The sequence below is a fragment of the Danio rerio genome, chromosome 19, assembly GCF_052040795.2.
Source record: "Danio rerio strain M-AB ecotype USA chromosome 19, GRCz13ab, whole genome shotgun sequence".
Classification (NCBI taxonomy): Eukaryota; Metazoa; Chordata; class Actinopteri; order Cypriniformes; family Danionidae; genus Danio; species Danio rerio.
This window is the reverse complement of record NC_141039.2, coordinates 18,488,272-18,500,294: the sequence shown is the minus strand read 5'-3', so window position 1 is coordinate 18,500,294 and position 12,023 is coordinate 18,488,272. Positions and strand designations below refer to the sequence as shown.

Below are 12,023 nucleotides of genomic sequence, written 5' to 3'. Positions count from 1 at the left end.
GACTGGACCAAATCTGGCTTCCAGATAAGGGCTAAACACTGACCATATCTGGGCAAAGTCTCAGCCAAGTTAATAACTCATAACTGGGCCAGATAGGTTGGTGTGTCACGATTGCAAAACCCATTGATAAACCATTTTTAGGCACTTTAGCGCTTTAGGCACACTATGGGTTATAAAGCATTACACCAACCTGTCCTGTAGAGGTCGCTATTGGACTACTTTTCCTATGTGCCTTACATAGACGTGCACGCGAGCACACGAGAGAACAATGCAGTCAGAGGCCCTGTTTACACTAGTGCGTTTTAGTTTTAAAACGGCGTTGTAGAATGAAAACGATCCGCGTCCACACTCGCGTTTTACCCAGCGTTTCTGAACTGCTCTCCGTCCACACCAAAACGCTGAAAACGCACATCACGTTACCACACACACACACACTCTCGGGCATGCGCTCCAGCATTTTTACCCAGATGAAAGCTCTGCTTGTCGGACTGCTCATCAAGCATCTCCCGCCGGATCTAATCTCACTATATTTGCTAAACGTGATATTTCATTCATGTTGTTTCCTTTATCTAACGACATAGGCCAATTCCCTGACTTTGGTCATTGGAATCTATTAAGTTACTTGTTCACGGGTAACATGTTTTGGTTAAGCGCAAAGATAATGATTAATCCAGGTACATTGACTGATCGCTTGCCTTTATTTCCTACAATGCATAAACTTATTGTATGTTATACTTTTATAATTATCGATTATTAAAACTGTTATTCAGCAAAAGAGAGGGTGCGTTTCGTATTTTCACTGAAATTGAAAGGAGGCAGTTGTTATAGGCTCCGTTTTGTTATAAATATCCACACAGTGAAGATGACGCTCATATAGCCTATACAGCACGGCGCCTCAACATTTCTGCTGTCTGTTAAGTTGCTAATATTAAAAAGAAAATAGGCAGTTCCTTAAATCATGTTTACATTTTATTGTTGAGAAAGTGAAACAACGTAGCCAAGGTGATGTGAATGAAGTTATAAAGTACACTGTTCCCTTTGAAGATTTACCCGTGTCCTCGGTATGTTTTCCATATCAAACTGAGAAGGGGGAGACTGCAACCTTGATCAAACTTGCGAGTCTTAACTTACAAGAAGAGGATGCGAGACTGAACTGTGTGTGGGCTACCTAATATTGAGGAAAAGCCCCAATCAGAGAGGAGAATGTCTGCAGCCCCGCCTCCGTTTTCAGATGTCTCCGTTTTCCATCATCCACACTGAGACGGAGCAGCAGCGTTTTAGAATGAAAACGGCCTCTCCAGCGTTTTCAAAAAGCTCCGTTTTCGGCGCTCGAGAACTCCGGCGTAGTGTGGACGGATGGCATAACCGTAGCAAAACTTATGCGTTTTCAAACTAAAACGCACTAGTGTAAACGGGGCCAGAGTGAAGCCACGGGCAGAGAAGTTGTGTTGCTAATCAGCGTTGTTTGGTGGATTTGTGCGTGTTTTAAACCGTGAGTACATAAATGTTCACGTACTGTATGTTTACTGAGACTTAAGGAGTATGTTAGAAGAGTTTTTATGCTGTTTACCAGCATTAATTCGATGTTCTGTGATCGTCGTGATTTGAAATGACGCAGAAATAATTAGCTGCCGCTAATTTGATACGTTGTTATTGAAGTTAATAAGTTACCAGCTGTGTGTATATTGTTCGATTTCAACCTGTTTATATTATGTTAGTCAGTATGTATGATTATTTCAGCCTTTGTCTATATTTCATGCAACATGTTTGTGTCATAAACACCCAGTTAGCAGCAATTTGGACTTCATATTATGCTGCTGTCAGTATCTTAATACAATTATCCATTTGCACCTAACTACCCACATAGCAAAATTTCTCTGGCCCAGCTCTGGCCCACACAATCAGGTTTTGCTTGGCCCACATGCCGCAGTGAATTACGGTACATGACTGGACCAAATCTGGCTTCCAGACAAGGGCCAAACACAGACCATATCTGGGCCAAGTCTCAGCCAAGTTAATAACTCATAACTGGGCCTGAACTGGGCCAGATAGGTTGGTGTGTCACGATTGCAATGAAATTGATAAACCCATGGAGTGATGCGCTTTAGGCACACTATGGGCACGCTTTTTCTCAAAGTGACCTGATTGGTAGATTTTTTTTTCTTTACTCAAAAATGATTTTAGTGTATTTTAAATGTGGGTCAAGACTGGCCAAACTCACATGGCCCACTTATAAAATTTTTAAATCTGGGCCAAATACTACGTTTTACATCTGGCCCAAATCTTGTGTGCCCCCTTAAAAACGGTGCCACCTCTGCCAAACCCGGGCCATGTTGGCCCACATGCTGTATGCCAGTGCCGGATGAATGCCTGCTGTGCCAGCTTTTTGCCAAATCTGGGCCAGAATTCTTTGCTACTAGGGTACTTACCTGTATAATATTTTGATCCAACTGTACTATGTTTAATGTTGTATTACAAATGTAACTTTGATTTAATATTGTCAAAATGGTCAGCAGTCCACTATTGAGGAAACTGAAGAGGAATGGCCACCACCCCCTCCCCCTGTGACATTACATGAACGGCCTAAACAGCCCAATCCAGATATCTCAGATTTTATGGAAGAGCTGAAAGAGCGAATTCATAAACTAGAACTAAAACGGTCATCTCCCCCATCTACACCAAATTATTACCAGCCAAACGATGACCCAGATGAGTCAGAGTCTTGGTCAGACTATAGAAATACAGCAGCTCCCCCATTGCCCCCACCAAGAGACTATAAATTTACTGATTTACAACCCCGTAGACAAGAGAGATCATATAGGGGTCCCAAACCTTCCTTTCCCGACTTCACTTGTGATGATCCCAGAGAGTTTGCTAGGCTACGGATATCCCTGGAGAACATTCTCCCACCTGACGCTACAGAGAGATTCAAATACCAAATTCTGGTCGACCATCTCAAATTTGAAGAGCCACTTCTAATAGTTGACTCGTATAGTAACTCGTTGTTCCCCTACTCAGATACAATGGCCTCACTCATTCAGCACTATGGGCAACCCCACCAACTGGCGCTGAGGAGAATTGCAGAGCTAATGGATGGGCCAGCTATCCGATCAGGAGACTCTGTGGGATTTCGTAAATTCGCACTGAGGGTTAGAGCTCTGGTCGGAATGCTTGAACAACTTGAGCAGGAAGGACGTGTTGAACTTCAGTGTGGGTCACACGTGGCCAGGCTAAGCAGCAAATTACCACAGGAGTTTAGGACCAACTTTAGGCGATATTTTCACCCCCAAAGGAAAGGAGTTCCCTCCCTTATGGACTTCTCAGAGTGGTTGGAGGATGAGCTGCGGATCCAAGAAGGTGGTGATATGCTTGACCGCATAGAGACTGGCAGAGAGGCTGCTAAAAGGCAAAGAGAGCCAAAGAGAGATGATAAAACATGAAGCAAGTCAATGAATGTTTTATTAGGCTCTACACAAACTACCTTGACTGAAGCACCTTCTACAACAAAGTCCCCTTCACATTGGCCTGAAAAGGTCAGAGTGTACTGTCCTTACTGCTGTAATAACCTGCACAATCTAGATGATTGTTCTAACTTTTCTCAGCTCACCAGACAGCAGCAGAAGCAATGGGTCATAAACAACCGGCGTTGCTGGAGATGCGGTCGAGGTGACCAAGCAGCCAAGTGTCGTCTGAGAGCACAATGCAGTAACTGTAAAGGCAAGCGTCTGACTGCGCTTCACGAAATAAATACCCAACCAGGAGAGCTGTGTAAGGAGGAGAAACACAGGGATGAAACGACTTGCGGACTGGTTAACTCTTCCACTGATGTCCTGTATCTTGATAGGAAAGCTGGGTGCAGTCAAGTCCTCCTTAAAGTCTGTAAAGTGCTCCTGCGTAATGGCAGTCATACACTGGAAACATATGCTGTCTTAGATGATGGATCAGAACGAACCATTCTCCTTCAAGAAGCAGCACAAAAGCTGAAATTACAAGGTCAATCTGAGAGCCTTACCCTTAGAACGGTACGACAAGACCTCCGGGCTCATCTGTTTCCTTCACTATCTCACCCGCCAGCCAACCTGAGAGAGTCTATAAGATAATAAGGGCCTTCACTGCTGATCAGCTAGGTCTAGCAGAACACACATACCCGATTGAACGACTGCAGTGTAAAAATAGATACCTTCGAAAGTTGCCCCTACCAGACATAAAAGGTGCCAAACCTCTCCTTCTCATTGGTTCAGATTTCCCACATCTGATAACTCCAATTCAACCTGTAAGATTGGGACCTCCAGGGGGACCAGCTTCTGTTAAGACAAGACTTGGCTGGACACTTTAAGGCCCTACTAAGTACTTACCATTACAGAATGGATCCCAGTCCTGCTTGTTCACATCCACACTCTCGCCATCAGCCGAGCTGCATAATCATGTGGAAAATCTTTGGAAGCTTGATGTCTTGCTGTACAGAAATGAGAAGCTAGTTACAAGATCTCGGCAGGATCAGGCAGCTATGGATCTCCTGCAGACCAAGACTGTTAGAGTGAACGTAGAAGGAGTACAGAGATATGCCACACCCTTGCTAAGAGTGTAGTCCATGCCAACCATGCCGACCCAGATCGCGCCACAGCGTACAATGCAGAAATTCTAAAACTTGAAAACTCAGGATATGTTGAAAGAGTGAGCCTAGACGTATGGGAGTCCTCTAGTGAGTCATGGTTCATACCACATCACATGGTGACCCACAATGAGATAGCTAGAATTGTGTTCAACTGTTCCTTTACACATCAAGGACATAATCTGAACGAACTGCTGCTGCCTGGCCCCAATCTGAGCTCTTCATTATTGGGTGTCTTGTTGAGATTCAGGGAACATACCACAGCAATCAGCAGCGACATAAAAGGAATGTTCCATCAGGTGCGACTCCTCCCTGAGGACAAACCCCTCTTACGGTTTCTATGGCGTGACCTGAGCAAAGACAGCCCACCTAGCGTGTATGAATGGCAGGTCCTGCCCTTTGGGACAACCTGTTCCCCATGCTGTGCCACATATGCATTTCAAAGGCACATTACTGACCACAGTCAGGAAGGTGATGAGGTTCGTGACGCAGTTGAGAGGCACTTTTACGTGGACAATTGGCTCCAAAGCTTCCCTTCACCAGAAAAAGCCAAAGCATTGGTTAACAAATTGAGAGAACTACTTAATGGTGGCGGTTTTGAGTTAAGGCAATGGACAAGCAATGTCACAGAGGTCATAAGACACCTTCCTCCAGCAATTCTCTCCCAGGATAGTGAGCAATGGCTTAATCAGAGCCAAATGGACCCGCAGGAACCTGCCTTGGGACTACGTTGGAGGTGTAAATCTGACACACTAATATACAAATCCCACTTGAGGGAAGCAAGCCCCACAACTATGAGGAACATTTACAGAGTGTTGGCCAGCCAATATGACCCAATTGGACTCATAATTCCATTCACCACAAGAGCCAAAATCCTTGTGCAGATGTTATGGAATAAACAGAGAGAATGGGATGATCCATTACTCCCTAGTGACATACTGGAAGCTTGGTTAGCATGGGAGAGTGAACTGCCTCATCTGGAGAAACTGAGCTTGCCCCGATGTTACACAAAACCTAACCTAGACCACTCCAGTTGTACAAGAGAAGTGCATATCTTCTGTGATGCGTCAGAGCGGGCTTATGGGTGTGTTGGATACCTGCGCACTGAAGATCCACATGGTCAAGTAGAAGTAGCCTTCATTACTTCAAGATCACGAGTAGCTCCTAAGAAGCAGCTATCAGTGCCAAGGCTGGAGCTGTGTGCCGCCCTCACTGGCGCCCAACTTGCACATCTGCTACAAAGAGAACTGACCCTAAACATTGATCGAATCACACTATGGACCGACTCAACCACAGTCCTTACTTGGATTTACTCTGATTCCTGTCGGTTCAAGGTATTTGTTGGGACAAGAGTCGCCGAGATTCAGGATCTAACTGATAGCACAAACTGGCACTATGTTAACTCTCTAAATAACCCAGCTGATGACATCACAAGGGGGAAAACTCTGTTGGAACTGACAGGTGAGAATCGATGGGTCAAGGGACCTCCCTTTCTGTGGCTTTCACCCAAATACTGGCCTAATATCCCAGTCGGCCCCAAAGAGGAAGATTCAGAAGAGTTACATAAACCTGCTTCCTGCTTAAATATTGTTACAAACACCCTTAACCCTGGTTATCCTGACCCCAAAGATTTTTACTGCTTTAATGACTTGTTGAAAGCAACTGCACAGCATCTACATGGGGCGGCCCCATCTGACTCTCCAGGCCCTACTGCAGAAACTTACCAGATGGCAGAATTAGAGATTTTCAGAGCTGCCCAGAAAGAGAGTTTCCCGAAAGAGACTCAGTCTCTTACTGCTGGTAAACCAGTGCCACCATCAAGTCGCCTAGCTATGTTAGCACCTGACCTCGATGAAGAGATGAACATCATTCGCGTTGGTGGCAGACTACGCAGATGCAACCAGTTGAAACTAGAAACTGCTCATCCAGTTGTATTAGATACAAAGCACCCAGTGACTAAGATGCTCATCAGACATGTTGACAGTAAACTAAAGCACCCTGGCTCGGAAAGACTGTTTGGGGAGTTAAGACGCAAGTACTGGATACTGCGTGGCCGCGAGGCAGTTCGAAAGGAGCAACGTGGCTGTTTGGAATGTCAAAAATGGAGGGCTCAGCCAGTGGTTCCTCGAATGGCAGACTTGCCTTCTGCACGCCTGCGCCTCCACAGTCCCCCCTTCTTTTCAACTGGAATGGACTGCTTTGGCCCTTTCTTGTAAAAATAGGCCGCCGTAATGAAAAGAGATGGGGGATCCTATTTAAATGTTTGACAACAAGGGAAGTGCACATCGAATTCTTAACCAGTCTCGACACAGATTCATTCCTGATGTCCTTAAGAAGGTTTATTTCTCGCAGAGGCAAGCCTGCCGAAGTACTGTCTGACCAAGGGACTAATTTCAAAGGAGGTGAGCGAGAACTCAGTGATTCCTTCAAAGACATGCACCCTTCCCTTCAAACGCTCCTGGCAGAGCATCAGATCAAGTTAATATTTAACCCCCCTAGTGCACCGCACTTTGGAGGTTCTTGGGAAAGGGTGCTCAGTCTGTGACAGAAGAGATGCTTAACACCATCTTGATTGAAATTGAAGGAATCTTGTTGCTAATCAGCGTTGTTTGGTGGATTTGTGCGTGTTTTAAACCGTGAGTACCTAAATGTTCACGTACTGTATGTTTACTGAGACTTAAGGAGTATGTTAGAAGAGTTTTTTAGCTGTTTACCAGCATTAATTCGATGTTCTGTGATCGCCGTGATTTTAAATGACGCAGCAATAATTAGCTGCCGCTAATTTGATACTTACGTCGTTATTGAAGTTAATAAGTTACCAGCTGTGTGTATATTGTTCGATTTCAACCTGTTTATATTATGTTAGTCAGTATGTATGATTATTTCAGCCTTTGTCTATATTTCATGCAACATGTGACACAGTTTGTGTCATAAACACCCAGTTAGCAGCAATTTGGACTTCATATTATGCTGCTGTCAGTATCTTAATACAATTATCCATTTGCACCTAACTACTTACCTGTATAATATTTTGATCCAACTGTACTATGTTTAATGTTGTATTACAAATGTAACTTTGATTTAATATTGTTTATTGTTTTCCTTTTTTGTAAAAACCACATCTCTATTCACCAGTGTGGATTAAAGCAACATTATTTAATTACCTTGTCTCATGCATTCTAATCGATGCACCACAGTGATCATCACCTTTAAACTGGCAACTTAGTTAAATACTTCTCAACACTATGGGCATGCTTTTTCTCAAAGTGACCTGATTGGTAGAATTTTTTTCTTTAATAAAAAATTGTTGTAATGTATTTTAAATGTGGGTCAAGACTGGCCAAACTCACATGGCCCACTTATAAAATTTTTAAAATCTATGCCAAATACTACAATTTACATCTGGCCCAAATCTTGTGTGCCGCCTTAAAGACGGTGCCACCTTTGCCAAACCCGAGCCATGTTTGGCCCATATGCTGTATGCCAGTGCCAGATGAATGTCTGCTGTGCCTGATTTATGCCAAATCTGGGCCAGAATTATTTGCCACTAGGTTAATATTCAGTGCAGAGTTTGACTAAAAAGAATCAAGCATTCAAATTAGACAAAAAATGGAGAAAGACAGACAGAGAAAAAAAAGAGCTTGGCCAACCACATCCCCATGGGACACAGCATTGTTTTCTTTCCACAGATGGGGAACTCATATCGATATGTGAGCTGGATTGTTATGACTGAATATGGTAATTTAATAAAACTGGTGTGTAAAGGAAAGGAGCCATCTACTGCGTCCACCATGTGTCTCTTCAAGCACCATTGTCACATTTAATTAGTTACACTCAATCAAGGTGACAGCATCATTACAGCAAAAGGAAAATCGACACAATAGGTTGACAGGCTTTTAACACAGAATTTTTTTTTTTCCAACTAATCGCTTTATTTAGTTTTATACTTGAAAACTTTACATTACATAGACCAGATGACAAGCTAAATGTCATGTTCTAATTATTTCCAATATCAAATCAGAGGAATAACAGTGTTTGTTCACAAAGACAGAGATGTCAGAGAGATTATTGATGCTTACAGCAAGACTCCATACACAAAAACCTTTATATAAACTACAAAAGAATTAAGATTTAATTTGCTGCAAACTGACAATTAAGTCCCAAAGGATGTATACCTTTCTTTAGTAATAAATCAGACCAGCTGATTAAAAGCACTGTTTATAAAATGCTTCACTGATTACACTGTGACTTGCACACTTTAATTGTTTGGAAAATTAGCTTATGTTAAACACATCCTTTTATAATAACGCAAACAACCACAGGTTGTTGGGAATCATGTGATCATTTAAAAACAAAAGAAAAAAAATTCTTATAATGTTTCTCCAACCGGGCAGCACAGTGGCACAGTGGGTAGCACAATCACCTCACAGCAAGAAGGTTTGAGCCCTGGCTGGGTCAGTTGGCATTTCTGTGTGGAGCGTGGGTTTCCTCCAGGTGCTTCAGTTTTCCTCCACAGTCCAAAGACATGCAGTATAGGTGAATTGAATAAGCTAAATTGTCTGTAGTTTATGTGTGTAAATGTGGGAGTGTATAGGTATTTCCCAGTGTTGGATTGCATTCGCTGGGTAAAACAAATGCTGGATAAGTTGGCGGTTCGTTCCGCTGTGGCAACCCCTGAAGGAATTAAGCCGAAAACAAAATTTAATGTTTTTCCAATATCTGTTTTTCACTGATGTTGATAAAAGATTCACTAAGAGATTCACATTCTTACCAGCTTAAATTTTTGAGGTATATCTTAATCTTATAATTGGTAAACTTTGTTTAGACACCAAATATTTTTTTTAAGAATCAAAGACATGTACAATACTATAAGAATGCAAAAATAGTCAACAGTGTGTGGCATTTTGCCTGAATTTGTTTAAATGTTTAAAATGGTAAATTTATGGGCTGTGAAAACGGCAGTTCATCTTCTGTCCTTCCTCAAATCTAATGCGTCTAGTAAAAAGCTTTTCCCTTTATGCTGGGCTGCTGATTGGCAGCTGAATGCGAATACACAAACAGGTGAATAGCGGAATACACACACACACACACACACACACACAAACCATTAATGTGAACAGGGAGGCACAAATACATGTTGACACTTGCGTGACCTCTCCTAAACCCATCAAGATTAGTCTTGGAGATCAACCCTTCCACCTGCCTCTCAAAAACTCACAAACATATTTTTTTCTTTCCCTTTCTTCCCTCTTAAAGTAGATGTTACATTTTTTCTTGATTGCTAGAACACTATATATTTTGAACTAATATTTCAAAATTATAATGTCATTTTTGAAAAAGCCCCCCCCCCATTTCTCTAAACCTTAAACACAATCTCCTGCTTTGACACACAAATTATATTTGGTGAAATGATGCACAAGCATTCAATAATGTTAACTTAAGTCAGCACAGTTTGAGCTCAGTTAGCACACAATTAACCAAGTGGAAACATTAGATCAAATTGATCGCACACCAATCAGAAACGATGATGGGTGGATAGAAGGGACAAAGAGTGGAGGAGAAGATGAAGAAGGAGAAGAAACAGAAACAGAAGAAGGATCAAAGACACCAGTGTGGAGAAGGAGGTGATCATCATTTTCGAGGGATAAATGCCATCAACCTCTCCACAATTAATCGCATCCTCCAAAAGAACCAATTCTGAATGAAACAGACATACGGCCTTGACAGAGTGAAAAACCAACAAGTACAATATGTTCAGGTATGAGTTTTGAGTTTGTACAACGTATCATGTTTTATAACAGCATAGCAGTTGAAACTGGCATTTCAACACAGTCTGGGATGGTCATTTGGGCCATCTTGAACTGTGAATCAGGGTAGTGATTTATGCCCAATCCCAATTCTACCCCTTAACCTTTCCACTTACCCCTTATTTTATGTTCATGTGAATAGGTTAAGGCTTTCCCAATTTTCTTTAGCTATACCCAGTACAGTTATGAGCTTATTGCTACATTGTAATGTTACGGTAACATGATATTGTTTCTTTCTGTGATTTCCTAAAGATAAATACCAAAAAATAACACAACTAGAATAACTACAGCAGTCAATCTCATATGTAGTAAGAGATCATGATGAAATATGATAACATGAGCAGGTGTTATAGTGGAGTCTCATTTCATATGGGTACAATTTGAAGCCCTTTTTCTTCAGACTTTGTTTCAAGGGCCAAAGGAAAGTGGTAGCAGTAAGAAATATATATAATTGGGTTAGGGTTAGGGTTAGTGGGTTAGGGTTAGGGCAAAAGTGGTGGCCTCTGCGGCCAATCTGAGTGGTTTCCAGGGTTTTAAAAAGGCGAAGAGTGGGACGCTGACGTGACCTACATCCTTACATCACCTAATAAATTTGTGTATAGACATACCAGGTTTAGGAGTGAGCGCTGGCTTTGTATTTTTTGATTTGGTTAAGTTTAGAGTAGGTAAGTTAGAGCGGGTAAACATCGAAGATTTGCTTTCGATTATTTTGTTTTAAGTTAGGTCAAAGGATTATATTGAGTTAGTGTTTTTTTTTTTTTTGGTTTCTTTTCTTGCAGCGCTACTTGTGTCCTCTTCCCCTGCAGGGTTTACTGTTTTTGAATTATTTTGTTATTATAAATTGTATATAATTTATCTTTTGTGTTATTTGTTGTTATCTATATTATTCTTATTTAATATTACTAATTTCTCTATATCTTTAATTTTTATATGTAATAAATTATTCTCTTTTTGGCAGTTTTTTCTTTTATGCATTGTTCTTCTTCTTCCATAATACACAAAACTGTCACTAAATAAATGTTATTTACTTCAGTCCCTAGTCTAACATCATGAAGTCGTAACAGTTTATATGTGTTGCGGATTGAAGGACGGCCTGTTCCACATGAAATTTATGTAGATGAAGCAGGTTTTAACTTGACCAAAGGTAAAAGAAGAGAAGGAACAGAATTGGCGGGCTATTGTAAATGTCCCTGGTCAGCATGGAGGGAAAGGGACTATGTGCACAGCCATCCGCCTAGGAGGGCTACTCCACTGCCATGCCATTTAAGTAACAAAATTCTCCTCCTTGTATTTCTTGATGGTCAAAAATATGTTCCACATGTGTTACGCATATGTTCTATTTGGACAACAGAGAACCAGCACAGTCAGAGCAGCCTCACATAACATCACAGCCTTGGAATAACGTCAGCTTCCATTGCACTGCTCTGATTGTGACTGGTTTACCAATAACCCAAAGTTTTCTAACATTTTTCTGCCTGCATACTCTCCCTTTCTGAACCTGACAGAGTAGTTTATTTTGCATGGCAGTGGAAGGTTTGTGACAGAACTTTGTGTCCATGTTCATTTCCTGGCCATAGAAGAAGCCTGCCTAAACATATCAGTAG

The 12,023-nt window shown here is 41.8% G+C and overlaps 1 long non-coding RNA gene across 1 annotated transcript; it reads left to right on the top strand.

Annotated features, from left to right (window-relative positions):
• Window positions 1-243: 243 nt before the first annotated feature.
• LOC148679783 (uncharacterized) lies at window positions 244-8,713 on the top strand. The gene is made up of 2 exons (XR_015945339.1): window positions 244-295; window positions 7,197-8,713. It is a non-coding gene; the product is annotated as an uncharacterized LOC148679783 (long non-coding RNA).
• Window positions 8,714-12,023: the final 3,310 nt, after the last annotated feature.